Raw genomic sequence first — 9,284 nt, 5'->3', positions numbered from 1 at the left:
GCAAATTCGGTTAGCTTGAGTTTGATGCAGTAGGTGGCGTGTGGTAAATGTTTGGGGAAGCCAAGTGAGAGTGGAGGGCCTTTTTGGAGGGCAATAATATAATGTATTGTGCTATTACAGTGCAGGGTATAATTTTACACAAAATTAAAATCATACTTTAAAGATGCACAGTCTGTTATCAATACACACGCTGAAAGTTGCATTTACAGACACGTAGGCTCTCTCTCTCTCACTCACTCTCTCTCACTCCAAATAGCATACATAACCCGCTGCTTATAGTGCACAGTACAAAAGTGGTCAATAACCAAGTTATAGAATTTCCCAATGGCTTTTACATCCTCTGCAACAACAGAGTCAATCAAGGTTTGGCGCTACTAGCGAGCCACTCTGTACGGATATAGTTTTCCTCATTGAAAGTCCGAAAACCCCTTTTTCATCTCCACGTGCAGCTCCAGTTTTGCCGTTGGTCTTCCATCAGATTTAATCTTAAGTTGCTGCTGTACAGGTAAAACTATTTATAACTAAAAAATCTCCACCCTCCATTGTAAAGTAAACAGCTCCCGTTATTTCATCTGAATGACGCTGATCACATGCTGTGATTTGATTGACGTGAAGCCAGACAGCGGCTGGCATCCCTTGGCATCATGTGCACTAATCACAGATAGAGAGTGGCATGACAGAGGGATGCCATCTCTGCCTGACCTCCCCGCGTAGTCAGACTGCAGGTCAGACTACGGGGGTGCAACATAGTGTTTCACCACACATCCAACGCATAGCATTTAGAGGGGTGCTGTTTCACCTATTGTAAAATGAGAAATGGGAAAGAGATGACAGCAACAGCACATAAGATTTATTGAAACTATGAACATTGTGTTTTTATTAAAATGATAAATAGAGTTTGATAAAAACAGGGGAAGCCTGGCTTCCCTTGGCCTCTGGGAGAAAACGCCACTGGTTTAAAGACTGGTATAAATGTGCACTGCAAAAGCAACTCAATGCTATGTTCACCCTCCGCTGTTGTTTAGAAAGCAAGGCCTACTTCCGATGCATATGTTCTACGTCACAGATACCAACACTGTTGTGGAAAACAACATAGTCTTCCTCTGTCTATAGTCAAGCCTCTGGTTCTCGAAAGCCAGATCACTATGTAAAGGCACACACGATTGCATGTGTAACTATAGCCAGTTAGGCTGTGCAATGAGTAAACTGCACTCTCCGACGCCTTAAGAGATGTGCTAGCGACAGACACTAGTGCCTTTTAACCTCCTCGTTACCACGTCTGTGTCCCACACCTGAGGTCGCTGGTTTGAGTCAGGAACGTGCAGTAGTACGACCTCAGTGGACTGTTATGCCTCAAACTATTTTTTAACTATTTTTTCCGCTTTTATTGTGGGATGTCTGTATTGAAAATACCTTTCATGATCTCCATCTTTTGTATTTCTGCTAAAATTATGGGTAATATCAGTATCAAATGTCTACATGTAATGTGAAAGAGGCGTGTTCATAGAGAGCTCAGCTGTTTTCACTTCTCAATTAAACCTATTGTACGGCTCCTAAAGAGACATATATTTTTCTCAGGATGTGGTGGAGACCAAAAACAGAGCTAAAAGAGTGAATTAATTTGACTTACATTAATCAGGTGGCCAGAAACAGGACTCCAAGTGAAGCGTGGTCTGTGTTATCTGGATTTAAAAGAAAGAAAAAGTTTGCTAACGTGTTCATTTTGCCCACAAGTGGCCAGAAAATGAATGCAGGTTTAAGAAAAAAAGGTACGCTGACTAAAAATCTCATGACGCACAATTTCCTCTGTATAAAATTAAAATCACAATTATAAATACTTATTTATCTATATTAAATGCTGCGAAGAAAGTCAGCACACTTACCCACTGCCAGTTGGTGCACTTTGTATTGTATTTGTTATTTTTATTCTTCCATTTCCTTTATGCATCCATCCACATTTAACATACTAATGGAAGCTGATGGTGGAGGCGGGATTAGTCAGCCAGACGTGTGATCGTCACACCTGTCATCCCTCACTTTACACTTCCCTTGCTTCACCCCATCCTTGGTAAAAAAAAATCCTAATCATATTCTTATCTATTCTCTTCACATTCACAGCTCCACACCCACACCCCCATCACTCCCTCCTCGCTTTCACACTCTCACTCATTTCCTCCCTCTATCTGTCTCTGTCTAGAAGGTTTTCTGTGAGATGACCTGATGGAGCTGGCAGCAACATGCTTATGCAATGCATGTAAGAGCTCTGGTGACAAACAAAGAGGAGAAGACTGGAGGTGGAGTGTTTATGTGAATGTATGTACAGGTGAAACCGTGACTTGGGGCTTTTTTTCATATCAGTGACCGTTTCTTTTGTCTGCTGAGGATTGAAATGTGACCTACTCACTGCTGAATACATGAGTGCACACACTTTGCTTCTTTTCTCTTTCATTTCAGTGCTTGATGGGCAAAACGGTTATTAAATTAATGATAACATGATAACATGATTTTGTCGATTTAAAATGTCTTAAAACAAGACAATAGAGCAATAACATTTGGTTTTTAGTTGTTATGTTAGATATGCAGTAGTCAGGTTTACAAAGGGGCAGTCAAGAGCAAACGTCACTTTTCCCTCCAACACATTTCCATACCAACACAGCAAAATAGGTTGTCTCACCAATATACTGTTACAAACTACTTCAAGCTGCACTAAACAATATTTTGTATGCTAACAGCAGTGTGTCGCTAATGGTGACAAACCCTCAGAGAATTATCACCTGACTCCGCAGTTCCCCTCCACTCTTCATAGCCTTTAAGTGTCTCAGGTCAAGTCAAGTTTATTTATAGAGCACATTTAAAAACAGCAAACATTGATCAAATAAAAAACATAATTACAAAAAAATAAAAAATTAATAAAAGCATAGAATGCAGAAAAAGATGGGTCTTAGGATATCTAATTGTTAGTGTTAAAATATTCCACAATTTAGTGCCAACAACCTTTGGTTATTTTCTGGATGTGCGGGATGGAGAGCAGTGAGCAGTGGTCACCAGATTGGAGGGGTGGAGGGGTGGGGAGGTGGAATAGGGTATGAGGGTGGTGATGGTGCAGTGGATAAGACACCTTTGGTGTGAAAGACCTGTGTTCAATTCCCCGCTGTGCTTTTTTTTGACACAAGCGTCATCTAAATGAATAAATGTAATGTAAATGTAAATGAGCAGGTCAGAGATGTAACCAGATGCCAGTCCATCCAGTCCATTAATTTCTGTTCTTCACCGCTAACCAGTGACGAGAGGCCAGTACAGGGGAGATATGGTATCTGTGGACTCTAAAGGAATGAAAGTGTCGCTCCGTGTCTGCTGGACTTGTGAAGTAGTTAATATGTGAATGTTCATTATTTGTACCAGAAGAAGTCACTTCTCAGGAAAGTGTAGGTTGTAACTATTTAAAAAAAATTACCAAGACAGTCTTCACTTTTCAAATTAAAATGAGCACTTTACTCAAACTCTGAATTGGCACCACTCTTTTGAAAGCACACAAGCAAAATCCCACTGTTAAGCATACAACAAAAACCTAAAAACCAAAGTCCAATTACCCTTAAAATGAGATGTTAAAAGTTAAAAACAGTATAAGTCAAAGTAGAGTTATATATATACATTTACATTTAATGTGTAAACGTATGCATTCAGAAGTTGTTTACTAAAAAAAACTGAACTTTTAATAGATAGATAGATAGATAGCTTTATTGAACTTTTAATATGTTTTTGGATAATAGAACAGAACTGTAAGGTTTAATTCTGTAACTTTGCTTCAAGTGCTGTAATTTACTTTAAGATAAGTTACGAAAAGATAAGAGAACGCCTTTTGAACCCCAGAGGGAACTTGGGTGTGAAGGCAAGACAAGAGACAAACCAGATAAAGATGCAAAAAGGATAAAAACAGAGCAAATTCTACAAAAACTAGTACAATTACACCATAAATAGAAATAAAGCTGTAAACAGATATAACGTATGTACAGGAGATTATAGTGTTTTAAACACTGTACAGCTCTTTTAATTTAAAAAACATATATTTTACATATTTGTCATTGTAAACTTCTATTTTCTATTCATCATTTATTAATTTCGCAATACTTGTTTTTACTTTGCTCATAGTATGTTTATTGTTAAGCATCAATGCACATTCCTTGTACGTAAAACCTACATGGCAATAAACCTGATTCTGATCAGTAGAACATTACTGAAGAACATTTTAAATCATAAAAAGAAAGTGTGCTCATTTGTCTCAGTTCTCACTTCACCCAGAGGCTTTTTGTTTCCTCCATCTAATACGTCCATTCAACAAACTAATTAATACATTTTGAATTTGTGTGGTCTTTGTTAGTGCGACTGTGATGGGCTCTTTTCTGTACAATTGTGTGAAATCAGCACATTTAGGCGGCCTAAATTAAACCTTTTCTCAATAACACCAGAAAGAATGCATTAAATAATGCATCTTTTCATGCAAAGGTCTCCAAAAGGGTTTTTGTTATGGGTTATAAAGATAAGTAAATGGAGTAATTTGCCTTTTCATTCATACAGTGTATATTCAGTCCATGCACGCACACACTTGCGCGTGCGCACACACACACACTCACACAAACACACACTCACACACACACACACACACACACACAGTGTTATACTGCTAGACTTTGCAGGGTGAGGGACAGCATCTCTGACCCCAGAACAGATTTTGAGGCACAGGGAGTTTTGGATTGTGAGATTTCACATCAGGCTCACTGTTTCAGATGCAGTGAAATCTGTGACGACGGTGTGGTGAGCGAGACGACAGCTGCAGGAGATGAGGAGACGTCAGCTGACGTGCGGCGTCTCGAACAGATGTTGGTGTCAAAACATTTTTATGAAGTGTCAGTTCCAGTAGATGGGCTCTGATCTGGGAGTTATGTGGTCCCTTTCTAATCGTTCTCCTTCTGTGTTTCTTTAACACACACAGAACTGTTTGTTCTTCTCTTATTAGTCAGTCAGGTTGGCCCCATCCCGCTGTACATTAAATTACAGCATGTTGCCGCCTATTTGCATTTGAATAAAACTAAACTTTCAGATGCATTCATGTTGTAACTGACTATTAAATAAGGAAGCATATGACCTTGTCTTGCTGAGCTGCAGTCAATTTTCTACCCTGATGGACAATAAATTCTTGCATCCTGACAATTAACCAGGTCAAATTCCTTGTGTATCCTGTCCGCTTGGCAAACACACTCACTCACCACTTTAAACAGCAGTTGCATGCTGCTTTTTGACTAGACTGAGGATTATACTGATTATAGTCTCTTCAAATTCAGCATGGTGTAACTCTTTCAGCCTGTTCTAGCTCAGTACAAACTACTGTGTTCCTGGGTCCACTTATTTTATCTGGCCACAGAGTTCCGACTTTGTGACTAAGCTGTCAGCTCCTGAGTCCAGGAGATGCGAACAAGGTGTCAACTCGACTGCGTCAGGGAGCCGTGCGGAGGACTGATCTATAATGAAGGGAGGCAAACAGAGAAGACAGACAGAGGAATAACAGGGTGGAGGGGACACGGACGACCAAGTCAGCTCTTCTGCCTGTTGTCATATGCTGCTTGGCCCTCGGGCATCATGGGAAATGTGCATGTGAGAGTGGTGACACGTGTATTTTGCATGTCTGTGTGTGGATACAGTCTCATACTCTAAATGTTTTTGTTGTTTGAGGACTCTTCAAAATGTTCAAAGACATGAAGACTGTTTTTTCCCCTTAGATTGCTTTAAGTTTAGGAAAATCATCTTATTACACACCGTCACAGTCAGATCATACACTGAACAAAATTATAAAGGCAACACTTTTGTTTTTGCCCCCATTCATCATGAGCTGAACTCAAAGATCTAAGACTTGCTCTAAGTACACAAAAGGCTTATTTCTCTCAAATATTTTTCACAAATCTGTCAAAATCTGTGTTAGTGAGCACTTCTCCTTTGCTGAGATAATCCATCCACCTCACAGGTGTGGCATATCAAGATGCTGATCAGACAGCATGGGTATTGCACAGGTGTGCCTTAAGCTGGCCACAATAAAAGGCCACTCGAAAATGTGCAGTTTCACTGCATTAGAGGGGTCCAGAAACCAGTCAGTATCTGGTGTGACCACCATTTGCCTTACACAGTGCAACACATCTCCTTCTCATAGAGTTGATCCGGTTGTTGATTGTGGCCTGTGGAATGTTGGTCCACTCCTCTTCAATGGCTGTGCGAAGTTGCAGTCAGGTCGAGACCCTGATGAGGACGACAAGCATGTAGATGAGTGAATTGAACATTCAATTCATGGGCAACAGCTCTGGTGGACATTCCTGCAGTCAGCATGCCAATTGTACGCTCCCTCAAAACTTGCAACATCTGTGGCATTGTGCTGTGTGATGGAACTGCACATTTTTGAGTGGCCTTTTATTGTGGCCAGCCTAAGGCACACCTGCGCAATACCCATGCTGTCTGATCAGCATCTTGATATGCCACACCTGTGAGGTGGATGGATTATCTCGGCAAAGGAGAAGTGCTCACTAACACAGATTTTAACAGATTTGTGAACAACATTTGATAGAAATAGGCCTTTTGTGTACATAGAGAAAGTCTTAGATCTTTGAGTTCAGCTCATGATGAATGGGGGCAAAAACAAAAGTGTTGCGTTTATAATTTTGTTTAGTATATATAGTATTTGTGTATCAGCTGCATGACGTTAACACTGGGTGAAATATTCAAAGCCAAACTTCCTGTTTTTATAGCAGCACCAATTTCTCAAATTTAGATATTCTAGATGTTTTGAGCCTAATTTGTTACACATTTCTCCAAAAGTCAGCTCGACATATTTGGTGTCTTTGGAAATTTCAAGTCTCAGCTCGAATTTAAAACAAAGTTCTGTGTGTTTGAACAACGTTTGGCTGAACAGCTTGAGCTTGTACCGGCTGACTCATGAGTGGGTCTGTAGGGTTTAAGAGCTTTAAAGTGCAATCATCCAGCACACATACTGCAGTACAGTTAAGTGGTTATTATACGTGTTTGCATTGAAGTGATTGCAAAACACACCACCACACATTCTGCATGTCCCCTGTGGTTTGGTGGAAAGACCATGGAAACAGCAGTCAACAAAATGTCTCACAAGGTCCATTTAGTAACTGTTCCAGCACTTTTGATAAAGTCTTCCTCAGCAGATGTTGCTTGCCCTGTTGTCCTTCAATTGTATTTTTTCAGATATCCTCAATCCAAGGTCAAGACTGAACTTTCAATCCTAACTTTTAATCCAACAGAGTGAAAAGTCCCTCAGAAAAATGGAAATTACTTACAGGTGTATCTATTATTTTTTTGTCCACCCACTTTACATCAGTGAACGTAGGCTCAATTATAAAAACACCTCTCTTTATAATGTAATACAATTGAACACAAACGGAAGTCTCCATAAAGTTCAGAAAGCTGGATCAGCACCTCTCTGAAACAGTCAAAACGGAACATTACCTTCATGAAGACTTATTGCAGGACTGTTGTATTAGACTGCACCTGTGGTGTGCTCGTATGTGAGCAGAGAAACTTTCCTCCCTCAGGAGATAAATGTGAAAACAGCCGTCAAACTCTGCACATAAATTGTTCTTCACAGTGAAGCTCAAACATCCAAGTGAAGCAACACTAAGCAAAACACAGTTTTGAGTGGAGGGGGACTTAAATGTTTTATTTAAAAATGGATGAGCGTGCTGAAGACAAAAGCAACAAAATAAACAAGTTTTCTGAACTGTACACACTGGCACTTATTGCTGTGCTGCTACCTGTCTTCCATCCATCATCTTGCCATCCCCGAGGAGCTCTTGAGTTGACATGGAGACGTCCGAGCAGCAACACACCCGCCTGTCTCTATGAGACAGCATATGATATGAGCCTACACACAGTATCTGACATAAGTGAAACATGATGACACACACACACACATACACACATTTATACACACACTGACAGTATTCTACATGAGCTGTGTCCGTGTCTCTGCTCATTTCTCTCTCTGTGAGTCAGAGATGCTTTGCTGCAGCGTTAAGACCACAACACATCACTTCCATTTGAGTTCACACTCTGAAGGGCTGTGGGCGGCATGAGTGTGTGTGTGTGTGTGTGTGTGCGGAGAGAGAGCAAGAGGGCAAAAAGAACAGAGAGACAACTCATGTGTGTGTGTGTGTGTGTGTGTGTGTTCCAATTAATTAGCATTAGCTCAGCGCTGTTGGTTTCAGAGTGGCTGCAGATTGCCACACTAGTGGTTTTTCCACTCAGTGGACGGAGGAACTGGCCCGCAGTGATCTGGCATGTGAAAGATGCTGGAGAGAGGGAGCTGTCCTGACATGGCAAACACCCAGGAATGAAACACTGAGAGCCACACAACATCTGAAGAAGAGTTTCCCCCCCTGAAGGCATTCAGCACGCCGCAGCAACATATCACACATCCCAACCTTGGAATAGCAGGGTTTCTTGTGCCAGTTTGGACAGAAATTAGTTATTCTTATTAGATACTCACACAAAATGTAGCTACAGTAGTTTTTGAAAATTGTTTCTTTAAGTCCACAAAAAAGGAAAAATGTTACAATATAATAGTTTATATTAGTAAATCAAAACGTCTCTCATTGCCGACCACGCTGAACACTGTCATTTTGTAATTGAACCCCAGAATACAGAGTCAATATTAGCAGGGCTGTAGCCATCACTGGGGCCACTGGGGCCACTGAGGTCATGTCTGTATCTTTATGCAAATTGGCAGCTAGGGAGGACAATGTCTGTCTGTCTGCCGGCCGTTCCACCACTTTGGTCCAGGCTGAAATATCTCAGCAATTATTAGATGGATTGCCACGAAATCATGTACAGATATTCATGGTCCCCAGAGGACAAATCCTACTACGTGCACCCATCACTCTCAGCTGTACTTTCTGTATAGTACAGTCTATGGTTAACACACTAAACTAAGGCGGTGAACATGGTAAACACTGCACCTGCTAAGCATTAGCATGTTAGCATTCAGTCACTGTGAGCTTGTTTCGTATGCTGACATTAGCATTTAGCTCAGTACGGCCTCAAAGAGCAGCTAGGGTGGCTGCAGACTTGTGTCAAGGGATTTTTTAGCAAACCCCAAAACATGATACATTTAGTCCATCCATCCATCCATCATCAACCGCTTATCCTGCGTACTGGGTCGCGAGGTGATACATTTAGTGTGATGGCTTATTCTAGTACTTTCAGACTCACATCTATTT

This window comes from Micropterus dolomieu, linkage group LG12, assembly GCF_021292245.1.
Source record: "Micropterus dolomieu isolate WLL.071019.BEF.003 ecotype Adirondacks linkage group LG12, ASM2129224v1, whole genome shotgun sequence".
NCBI lineage: Eukaryota > Metazoa > Chordata > Actinopteri > Centrarchiformes > Centrarchidae > Micropterus > Micropterus dolomieu.
Note: the sequence above shows the minus strand (reverse complement) of the source record.